The following is a 10,266-nucleotide window of genomic DNA, read 5'->3' as shown; positions in this document are numbered from 1 at the left end:
AAAAAAAAAAAAAAAAAAAAAAAAAAAAAAAAAAATTCCTGGAAGAATATGCACCAAGATAGGATCCATAGTTGTACAGGTTATGGGACTGTAGATGATTTATTTTCTTCTTTCTTCTTCTTTGTGTTTTTAAAGTTTCTGTAATAAGTATTGTATTGTTTTATTAAAATGGGAAAATAAAAATATCATTTGCTTTCATTTTACTAGTCTCTTTCCCCTAAGATATTTTCTTCTACTGTCAGTTTTGCCCAAAGCTCAAGTGGCCAGGCAGCTGGGACCATAGCCTGGACCTGCCGTGCAGCCATTTCTTACTTCAGGTCCCATTCAAAACTGGTACCCTATGGGGTTGCCCGTTAAATGAGTCAAAGCAACCCAAATGGGGTATAAGTACTCCCAAATTCCAAAGAGGCTCACCACGCTCTGGGCCTCATTCTGAGCAAGGCAAGGTACAACAACCTGTCTTTCAGTTTAGAAGAAATATCCCCATATGCCCAGATCACTGGACTCTAGAAACACATCAAGATGGCAAGGCCCTAAGCTTTCTTGGGGTTTATTTTTCTTCCTGTGGCATACATATGTCTTGCTATGGCAGCAAAGAAGTTTGCTACTTCCTGATCATGAAGGTGATTAGCATAATTTTATCAACTATGGGGTATCAAAATGATCAAGAATCCTCCAAACTATATTACAACAAAGAGCAGAACTGGCTTAGCCCTAAGACTAAGCATTGGACCAGGATGTATATTCCAAATGCAGTACTTTGGAAAGTACAATCTGTCACACCAGGGCTGAGTCCAGATTTTGATCAGCCAATTTAACACACTATTCATTTGACTCCTAGGAACTAAAGCCAGCACATTAAATCCAGAATCCTGAATGAGTCCTCCTACATTAATAAATGTAAACAAAAGAGCTTTCAACTATATTCTTTTTGGTTTAACACCTTTAGAATCCACACTCACGTATGCTCCCCAAACTCCCATCAACACTGATCAGCGTCATAACTCTGTGCGTAGGCTCTCTCCCCAACCACCAGGCTTTGTACCTCTCCATCTGGGCTCTGTTGGGTTTTAACTCTTGTTATAGGCCTAGAGGTGATGAGTGGTGCCATTAGCATGGGAGGAAACGGCCAGGTGTTCCCATTTGAAAGACTTCTTGTTTCTGGGCTAGCAAGAGAGTTAAGAGGAATTTACAGTTCCCAAGTTCTCAGCTTTGTCCATATCTGCCCAAATGTCCTCATCCCATGGCTCATGTCTAAATCAAGCCCAGCAGTGTCTCTACCCTAGGGTAAGAAGTATAGCAGGTTTTAGCCTTTAATTGGTGCTGAAATATTTTCCCCTTGACCCCTTAGCTGTATCAATCTTGCAATTACAAAAGATGTAGGACTCCCTCAAAGCTGCCATGAGGCCTTCTCATTCCCTATGTGTGTTCTTAATTTTGCATTCATAGCTTTGCATTCCTCTTGTACCATCTAGGCTTGTAAAAAGAAGCCAGGTGACTCTACAATCTTTACAAACACCACTACATCACCATAGCCACTCTGTCCCATGGCCACTGGATGTTCCCACACCTCTTCCTCCATCTGCACTTCATGGCTTGATACCTTGCAGTGATGACTTGAGTAATCATGAGAACACAACGTGCCATGAATTACCCACATCCTATTGTCCCCTTGCCCCTGTGAAGGAAATAACCTCAGTGTTCTTGAACATATACACAACCCAATTCCAAAATCCTGCTTTGAGACTCTGTTTTCGGAGCATAAATTGAACCAACATAAATAGTAACAGGGTGCTGTCCCTCAGTTCAATAGTCCCACGTAGCACACCAGAAATAAAACAGATGACAACTATTCCTTGCATTTTACATATGCTGGATTTTCCATTCTGTATCCATGGCAACCAAGGTACAAAACTCAGTCTCAGTTTCCATTTTTAAAATCAAACTACAATGATCATTTTGTGAAATTTTGGTAGCCTTTGACGAATATTGTGGAGTCAACCAAAAGGATCATATTATATAACTTTTCACCCTAAAATCTCCACTCTGTCATTCCTTGGCTTCCAAACACTGTCTTTCCCCCTACTTTGCCAGCAGGAATTTCTCTTCTTCTTCTACTCCAACTCAGCTATTAATTAAGCACTCCCTTGGGGATCTTGCGTTCCAGTTGAAGCAGAATATCAATATACTTCTTCCAAACAAATTCAACGTTTTTCCAAGAAAAATATGAGCGATTTATATTTCTTTTCTCTTGTTACTTTTGCATCCTCAGCCTATAGCTCAATGACTGTCAAACATCAAAATTGTAATAACACAATACTTTATATTTGTAATGTTTGCTAATGTGACTTATGTATATTATCTCATTTAATCTTCACAACAATGCCATGAGGTATATACCATTATTATCCTCAATATTACAATATTACAATAAACCATGACAATGCTGAGGCTTAGAGAGTCCAAGTAACATACTCAATGTTATATTTAGCTGGTGAGACAGCCAGCTCTATTTGATCCTAAAGCCATAGGCACCATAGCTCTTCCAACAGTGTTGATAGAATACAGCCAGATGAGGAGCCCCAATAATGGCTACACATATTTTTTAATTCTTATGACTTCAGTTTCATGTATTTGGGTGACCCCAAACAAAATTCCCTAGCATTGTCACTAAGCCTTTTTGCCAGATGTCTACTTTTTATAACTCCGCCAATGGCTGCATGTAACAGAAACCAACTCTGGCTAAATTAACCAAAAATAACAGGATTTGCTGAAAGGTAAATGGTGGCCACAGAACTAAAGCAACCACTGACCAGCCAGTCTTGAGAAGGACAGAATCCAGTCAAAACCAGAGAATGACGTCGCAGGAACCAAGGGGCAGCCTCTTGGGGCCGCCACCGTTGGTATGAATCAGCTTCAACTATTTTCAGTTCTTGTGTCACTCTGCTTCAAGCCTCAAATTCCAGAGAGAGTCTGTCTGGCTGACATCATTTGGATCCCCTGTTCAGCCCTTGGCCAGGGGAGAGGGGATAAGGGGGATGGGGTGCTGTGATTGACAGTTCCACCAAGATTGCATTCCAGAAAGAAACACAGAAGGGCACTAACCAAAAAGGTTTCATGGGCGCCGGGCAGACAAATACAAGATGTCTGCTACAGTGGCTTTAACACATCCGTGATGGGAGGAGCAAGGTTTATCCTTTGAAAACATTCAAAAAGATGCACTATAGAGGCAATTCCTAAAGAAACTGTCCAAAATGCTCAGCGCACTGTTTCTCAAAAGGATCACTTTTTTTTAGTTAACAAAGGATCAATGTGAAGTTGTGTCAAAAGGACCACTTTTAATTTAAAAAATAAAAAGGTTTAAAAGAAAAGCTCTCACAGACCATCTAGAGTTGTCTTAAATTACTTTTTATTGCAAGATTACTTAGGTTTGTACCAACATAAAACCAGGGGTAATTGATCCTTGGATTTATAGCACTTATAAAATTATAAATCCACGATAAATTTTAATGCAATTCAAATGAAATGACAAACCACTATAATTCAAATTACCTATATAAGTTAAACTTGACAGATGATACTTTTCTGAAACTGATCTGCTGCTCCCAATGTGAATATAGTACAACTGCTACATTGCAAGTATTTCGAAGTTCAGCACTGCTATGCTATTGCATGTGTTGTGATGACTCAATTCTCCTACCACTTCATCCCTTCAATCTACTAGAAAACCTGGGGATAAGCAGAGTCAAGTCCTTTCTTGGCCTTCCATTTGGTGTGAAAATAGCTCTGCTCTTTTCTTTTCTTTTCTTTTCTTTTTGTTTTGTTTTGTTTTGTTTTTCTTTTTGAGATGGAGTCTCTCTCTGTCGCCCAGGCTGGAGTGCAGTGGCGTGATCTTGGCTCACTGCAACCTCTGCCTCCCGGGTTCAAGTGATTCTCCTGCCTCAGCCTCCCGAGTAGCTGGGGTTACAGGTGCCCACCACCATGTCCGGCTAATTTTTGCATTTTTAGTAGAGATGGGGTTTCACCATGTTGGCCAAGCGGGTCTCTAACTCCTGATCTCAAGTGACCCACTCGCCTCAGCCTCCCAAAGTGCTGGGATTACAGGCGTGATCCACCACGGCTGGCCTCTGCTCTTTCCTTATTAGCTCATGATACAGTCGTATTATTTGATGGTGAATTGGAATCACAAATGCAAACAGGGGCATAAAAATCCTTTCCAGTGCTCTGTTATGAGATGGTCACCCAGATAATCTATAACATGCTGATATTAAATTTTTTAAGATTTATTTAAAAATATAAATACAGATTTTAAACATTCTTATGGAGAACTCATTGTTATCAGAGATGATATCCTTGGAATCCAAAGGATCATGACATCCAGTTTGAGAAACAGTGGTTTAGAGCAATTACATCATTCTTAGGATCAACGCGTGGCCTCCTAAGATGAACCCTTCAAAGGGTATTACCATTATTCACTTCTGTAGATTCCTAGATATATATTTGGTATAAAATTTCCATATGCATTCTGATAGACCTTATACCCTTGCTATTTGCATACTGTCATTTCTTTAAAAATACCTTACAGCCTCTTGATAATTGCTATTAAGTAGGTGAAACCTCCAATTTCTATGCATACATTAACTTATTTAGCCTCACTCTCAAATGGTATCCAAACATGTAAATTGAGTTCATAGGGTAGATGTTGGGATTCAGACCATTTCTCTAGTTGTAAAATATGCACCATATAAATATAAACAAGTTCATAAAATTAATTGCTAATAATTATCTAGCTATTCCTCTGAGTAAAGGCATATATGGAGAAGTTTACTTTCTACTGATTGTAAAATGCAGTACTTGATTTTGAAACATTTTTGATCCATAAAGGCTAAGTGACATTCTGATTTATTTAAAAAGATGAACTCAACATAACCAAATTTCACATGCATTGACTTTCTAAATAAATTCTAAAAATTATTCTAAATTTTATGGCTGAGTTAGATTAAGAATTATGACAGCTAAAATAAAGGAAAAAGAACTGATGGTTGAAAAGAAATGCTCTCATATGTGAAATAAAGATAACTCTGAAAGAATGTTTAAATTTTGCATGTATTTTTCTAAAATAATCTCAAAAAGTTTAATGTTAGCATATTATGAATTATCTGGCTGTCCATGTATATTATGATAACAGAGATTTTTATTTTTGCTGGTAGAATCAATATCTGATTATTATTATTATCAATCAATAATTTATAGTTATTCCTTGTTTACAAGTGTATTGGAAATATGAATAAACAGCACTGAGAATATTTCAGAAGAGAATAGTTCTTATGTCACTGCCATATGAAAAAGCAGTCTTGTGTGTGCTAGTTCAACAGGTCAAAATTATTCCCATTAAGCAGATTAAAAGAACGAGTTAATATACTTGCTTTATGAAAAGTGGTTCCCAATGTTTAGTTTCATTTTGCACAAACTGTAATTATCCTTAACTTCTACGGTCAGATATTCAAAGAATTTGCCTTTAACAGTAATACATTTAGGATAAAATGTCCTTCCAACATTGTATATCTTTGTATGAAAACTGCCTTGATGAAGTTGGTCATACTCAAAGAATGTAGGGTTGCGCAAGTTAAAGTGTTTGCACAGTTCAAAGTGAGGGAAGAGTTGGGTGATAACACAAAAATTTTTAGAGATTTCTGCATCATTTCTCACTTTTCAATCTCACGTTTTATAGTGTCTCATGTGAAAAAAATTAGAAAATGTTGGAAATATCAAGAATTAGTGTTAAGTTGGGGGTGAAGGGAGTGTCATAGAGGAAGCATCAAGCACGTCATGGTCTTCATTTTCTAACTCAATAGAGGATGATAAGACTCACCTGCAGGAGCTGGAGGCCTGGGTTTCTTTTTCTAGCTCTTTAATTTACTCTGTCATTTTGGCAAGTCATGTGACCTCTCAGGCCTGCCTTCTAGTGAAAATGAATGTGTTAGTCATTCTCAAAAGGAACAATATTTTCTCCTTTCCCAGGGGCATTTGGAAATGTGTTTTTGATCATCAAAAAAAAAAAACTAAGAGAACTGAGAATTGCTAAATGCCCTGTGATTAGAGGACAGTCCCATACAACGAAGAATTGTCCCATCTGAAAACCAACATAGCACTATTAGGAAACTAAACTAGAGTATCTCTAAAGTTCTTTTCACTTTGACACTCGTTTCTTGGGGTTTTGGGGGGGTCATTTGTCTGTTTTGAGACAGTGTCTCGCTCTGTAGCTTAGCCTCTAAACTAGAGCATCTCTAAAGTTCTTTTCACTTTGACATTCGTTTCTTGGGGTTTTGAGGACGGGTTCATTTGTTTGTTTGTCTGTTTGTTTCGAGACAGGATCTTACTCTGTAGCCCAGGCCGGAGTGCAGTGACACGATCTCGGCTCATTGTAACCTGTGCCTCCGGGGCTCAAGCCATTCTCCCACCTCAGCCTCCCGAGTAGCTGGGACTACAGGTGAGCACCACCACGCCCTGCTAATTTTTGCAGAGACAAGGTCTTCCCACGTTGCCCAGACTGGTCTTGAACTCCCATGCTCAAGTGATCCTCCCGCCTCAGCCTCCCAAAGTGCTGGGATTACAGGTGTGAGCCACCATGCCCAGCCACTTTGACATTTCATCGTTATATGTCATTGTTTCTTTACAACAATTTTGGAGGAACCAGATAACAAAATGCTGTGAGGCAGCATGGCGCACATGAGAATGCTTATCAAAATGAAGAACCATGGAGTAAAGAACTGGCTTTGTTTGATTGGAATGGAGTGTTCAAGGCAAGATGAAAGAGGCTTAAATGGGCTATCCCACTCAATTCACACAGCAACCCGATGTAGTGTGTCCTATTTTTCCTATTTTACAGATGATTAAATCCACCACAGCTTCAGGGTTGGTTTGTTGGTTGGTTTGTTTGTTTTCCATTCTACGTGATGAGAATAAAACTTAATTGCGTGTGTGTGTGTGTGTGTTTCTGAAATTGTGGAAAAGAAATACAACATGGAGAACACATTAAAATACTGCACCTTGGCCGGGCATGGTGGTTCATGGCTATAATCCCAGCATTTTGGGAGGCCAAGGCGGGCGGATCACAAGGTCAGGAGATTGAGATCATCCTGGCTAACACAGTGAAACCCCATCTCTACTAAAAATAAAAATTAAAAAAAAATTAAATTAGCCGGGCGAGGTGGCGGGCGCCTATAGTCTCAGCTACTTGGGAGGCTGAGGCAGGAGAATGGCGTGAACCCAGGAGGTGGAGCTTGCAGTGAGCCGAGATCGCACCACTGCACTCCAGGCTGGGCGACAGAGCGAGACTCCATCTAATTAAAAAAAAAAAAAAAAAAAAAACCACGCCTTGTTCTTGTTCGAGGTCTGTTCCCATCTGTCTTAAGGCCGCGTGGCCCAGGGCACCCCATCGCGGCAGGAGGTTTCTGGCAGACAGCCTGGCCTACGTAACCTGAGGCTTCAGAGAAAGGAGAAAGCTCTTCTTCCAGCTCAGGCTGAGGCCCGCCTCCTATGTCCCGACCTCCTCCTCCAAATCTAGCCTCTTTTCAGGATGGCTAGTGGCTGGACTCTCCACTCCCTTCAGGGAAAACTCCTCCCTCCACCCACAGGGCTGTAGAATTGTTCTTATTCCCCAAGGACATCAGAACACATTTCTATGTTCGTATATTTGCCAAGAGGGTTATTCTGCCTTTAATAACACCATGTGTGGTCGGTCATAATCCCATCCAGTTCCTTTTGCTCCAAGCAGACTTCCTTGGCCCAGTCTGCCCTCCAGCATAAGGAAAGAAAAGACTGTGACCTGCGTGTGTCTCCAGACTCTTGAGGTCTGCCCTGCTAATCTGGGAGCAAGGACACCCATTCTGCAGTGTCCAGTGACGTACAGAACAGCGTGGCCTGGATCTGGACCTAGAAAAACCTCTGCTGAAGAAAAGATGACACACGATGAACGCAGCAATGGCCCCTGTGGGCACAGTCAGACACATCGCCTAGCGCACACCTGTCCATTCCAGAAGAGGGTCTTTGCTCCACGTTTTATTACTAGAAGCCAGTGGTGACTAGTTCCCACACACAAAGGGACAAGCTACTCAACAGGTTAAAGTCAGCAGACTGGAATCAACACTTTTTCCAGTTTTAGCTCAGCAGGTGTTCAAACGCTGTGGGGCATAATATCAGTCAAGATCACTTGCTACAACTCAACATTCCTTGGAGGTCATTCATCACTTGCCTGTGATGTGCCAGGTGGAATGCCAAGTCTTAAAAAACAAGGCTGGACGCGGTGGCTCAGGCCTGTAATCCCAGCACTTTGGGAGGCCGAGGTGGGAAGGATCACCTGAGGTCAGGAGTTTGAGACCAGCCTGGCTAACATGGTGAAACCCCATCTCTACTAAAACTACAAAAATTAGCTGGGTGTGGTGGCGCGTGCCTGTAACCCCAGCTACTCGGGAGGCTGTGGCAGGGGAATCGCTTGAACCCAGGAGGTGGAGGTTGTGGTGAGCGCAGATCACGCCACTGCACTCTAGCCTGGGCAGCAGAGTGAGACTCTGTCTCAAAAAAAAAAAAAAAAAAAAAAAAGTAATTATGAAAAAGCTCCAGACTCAGGGATAAACATGTCTAGAAACTCTCTCACAAGTTCCTAATAAACAAATTCTAGCAAAAAACCTTCACTGCTATCCATCTCTTTAGCAAGCCTGAGAATTCTGATACCAGTAAACCCAAGCCGTTCCTGAGAGGTATATTTAGAAAAGGAAGAACGTGGTGAAAATGGGGTAGCTGAAAATGGAAAATGAAGGTAAATCACAGAACACTTCTGCAGTGACACCCAGGAAGATGAAGGAAGCTGAGAGGAGCCTGCGTCCTGGGGATTGCACAGAAGGAAGGAACTGAGGCATAAATAGGAGGGTCTGGCAGCCAGGGCTGAGCAGTGACACAGAGATGCCCCAGGCAGGACAGCAATTTAGCACAGTTTCAAATTAACGCTATTTTTTCAAATGGCTCAACATTTATTTAGTGGGGTTAGGGTTTTTATTATTTAAAAGTACACATAAGACGGGCACAGTGGTAAATGCCTGTAATCCCAGCACTTTGGGAGGCCGACACAGGAAGGTCGTTTGAGCCCAGGAGTTCAACACCAGACTGGAAAACATAGGGAGACCTCATCTTTACAAAAATAAAAATAATTAGCTGGGTGTGGAGGAACGAACCTGTAGTCCCAGCTACTAAGAAGGCTGAGATGGGAGGATCACTTGAGCCTGGGAGGTTGAGGCTGTAGTGAGCCATGATCACACCACTGCACCCCAGCCTGAGTGACAGAATGAGACCTTGTCTCTTGTTTTTGTTTTGTTTTTTGTTTTTTGTTTGAGACAGGGTCTGGCTCTGTCACTCAGGCTGGAGTACAGTGGCACGATCTCAGCTCACTGCAACCTCCGCCTCCTTGTCTCAAGCCATCCTCCCACCTCAGCCTCCCAAGTAGCTGGGACTACAGGTACATGCCACCACTCCTGGCTAATTTTTGTATTTTTTGTACAGACAGGGTCTCTCCATGTTGGCCAGGCTGGTCTCAAACTCCTGAGCTCAAGCGACCTGCCTGCCTCAGCCTCCCAAAGTGCTGGGATTATAGGAGTGAGCCACCACACCTGGCCGAGATCCTGTCTCTAAAAATAAAAGTACCCATAACTCTTCTTCTTCCCCTTCCCTTCTCTTTTCTTCTCAAACCATTCAGTCCTAAAGCTACACGGAACAAGATAGGCATCTTCACCAGGAGACGAAAGAGCCCTGATGGCCCAGAGCAGGGTGCCGAGCACAACAAGAACAGTGTTCACACGCTGGGGCAGGCCGGGGGGTGCGTCAAAGCCCCAGCAGGAAGCAGAGGGCATCCCTGCCGGGAGGTACCAGGTTGGACACTGGGGCAAGGGTAAGAAGGAGGTCTTTGTGGAAGGGCCCAGCAAGGGGTGTCAGTACCCTCGGAGCAAGGGGGCACCTATGCAGGGGAAGGCACAGCAGACTGGTTATATGCAAAGGGGTTGATCAAAGGACTAAAGTGAAGATAATGCGAGCCAGGTTTCTCGTGCGGAAGAGAGGTACAAACATGTAAAGGAACAAATAAGCCCTATGGTGGTGGATTGGTATTGGAGGTATTGGTGTGAAATCCTGGTTTTCAATAAATATAGGTAGATATAACCAATGTAAATATGTGTTTATTTATATACATGCACATACATTAAATCAAGAGAAACTCAC

The sequence above is a fragment of the Theropithecus gelada genome, chromosome 6, assembly GCF_003255815.1.
Source record: "Theropithecus gelada isolate Dixy chromosome 6, Tgel_1.0, whole genome shotgun sequence".
Taxonomy (NCBI): Eukaryota; Metazoa; Chordata; class Mammalia; order Primates; family Cercopithecidae; genus Theropithecus; species Theropithecus gelada.
The sequence above is the reverse complement of the archived record's forward strand: the minus strand, read 5'-3'. Positions refer to the sequence as shown.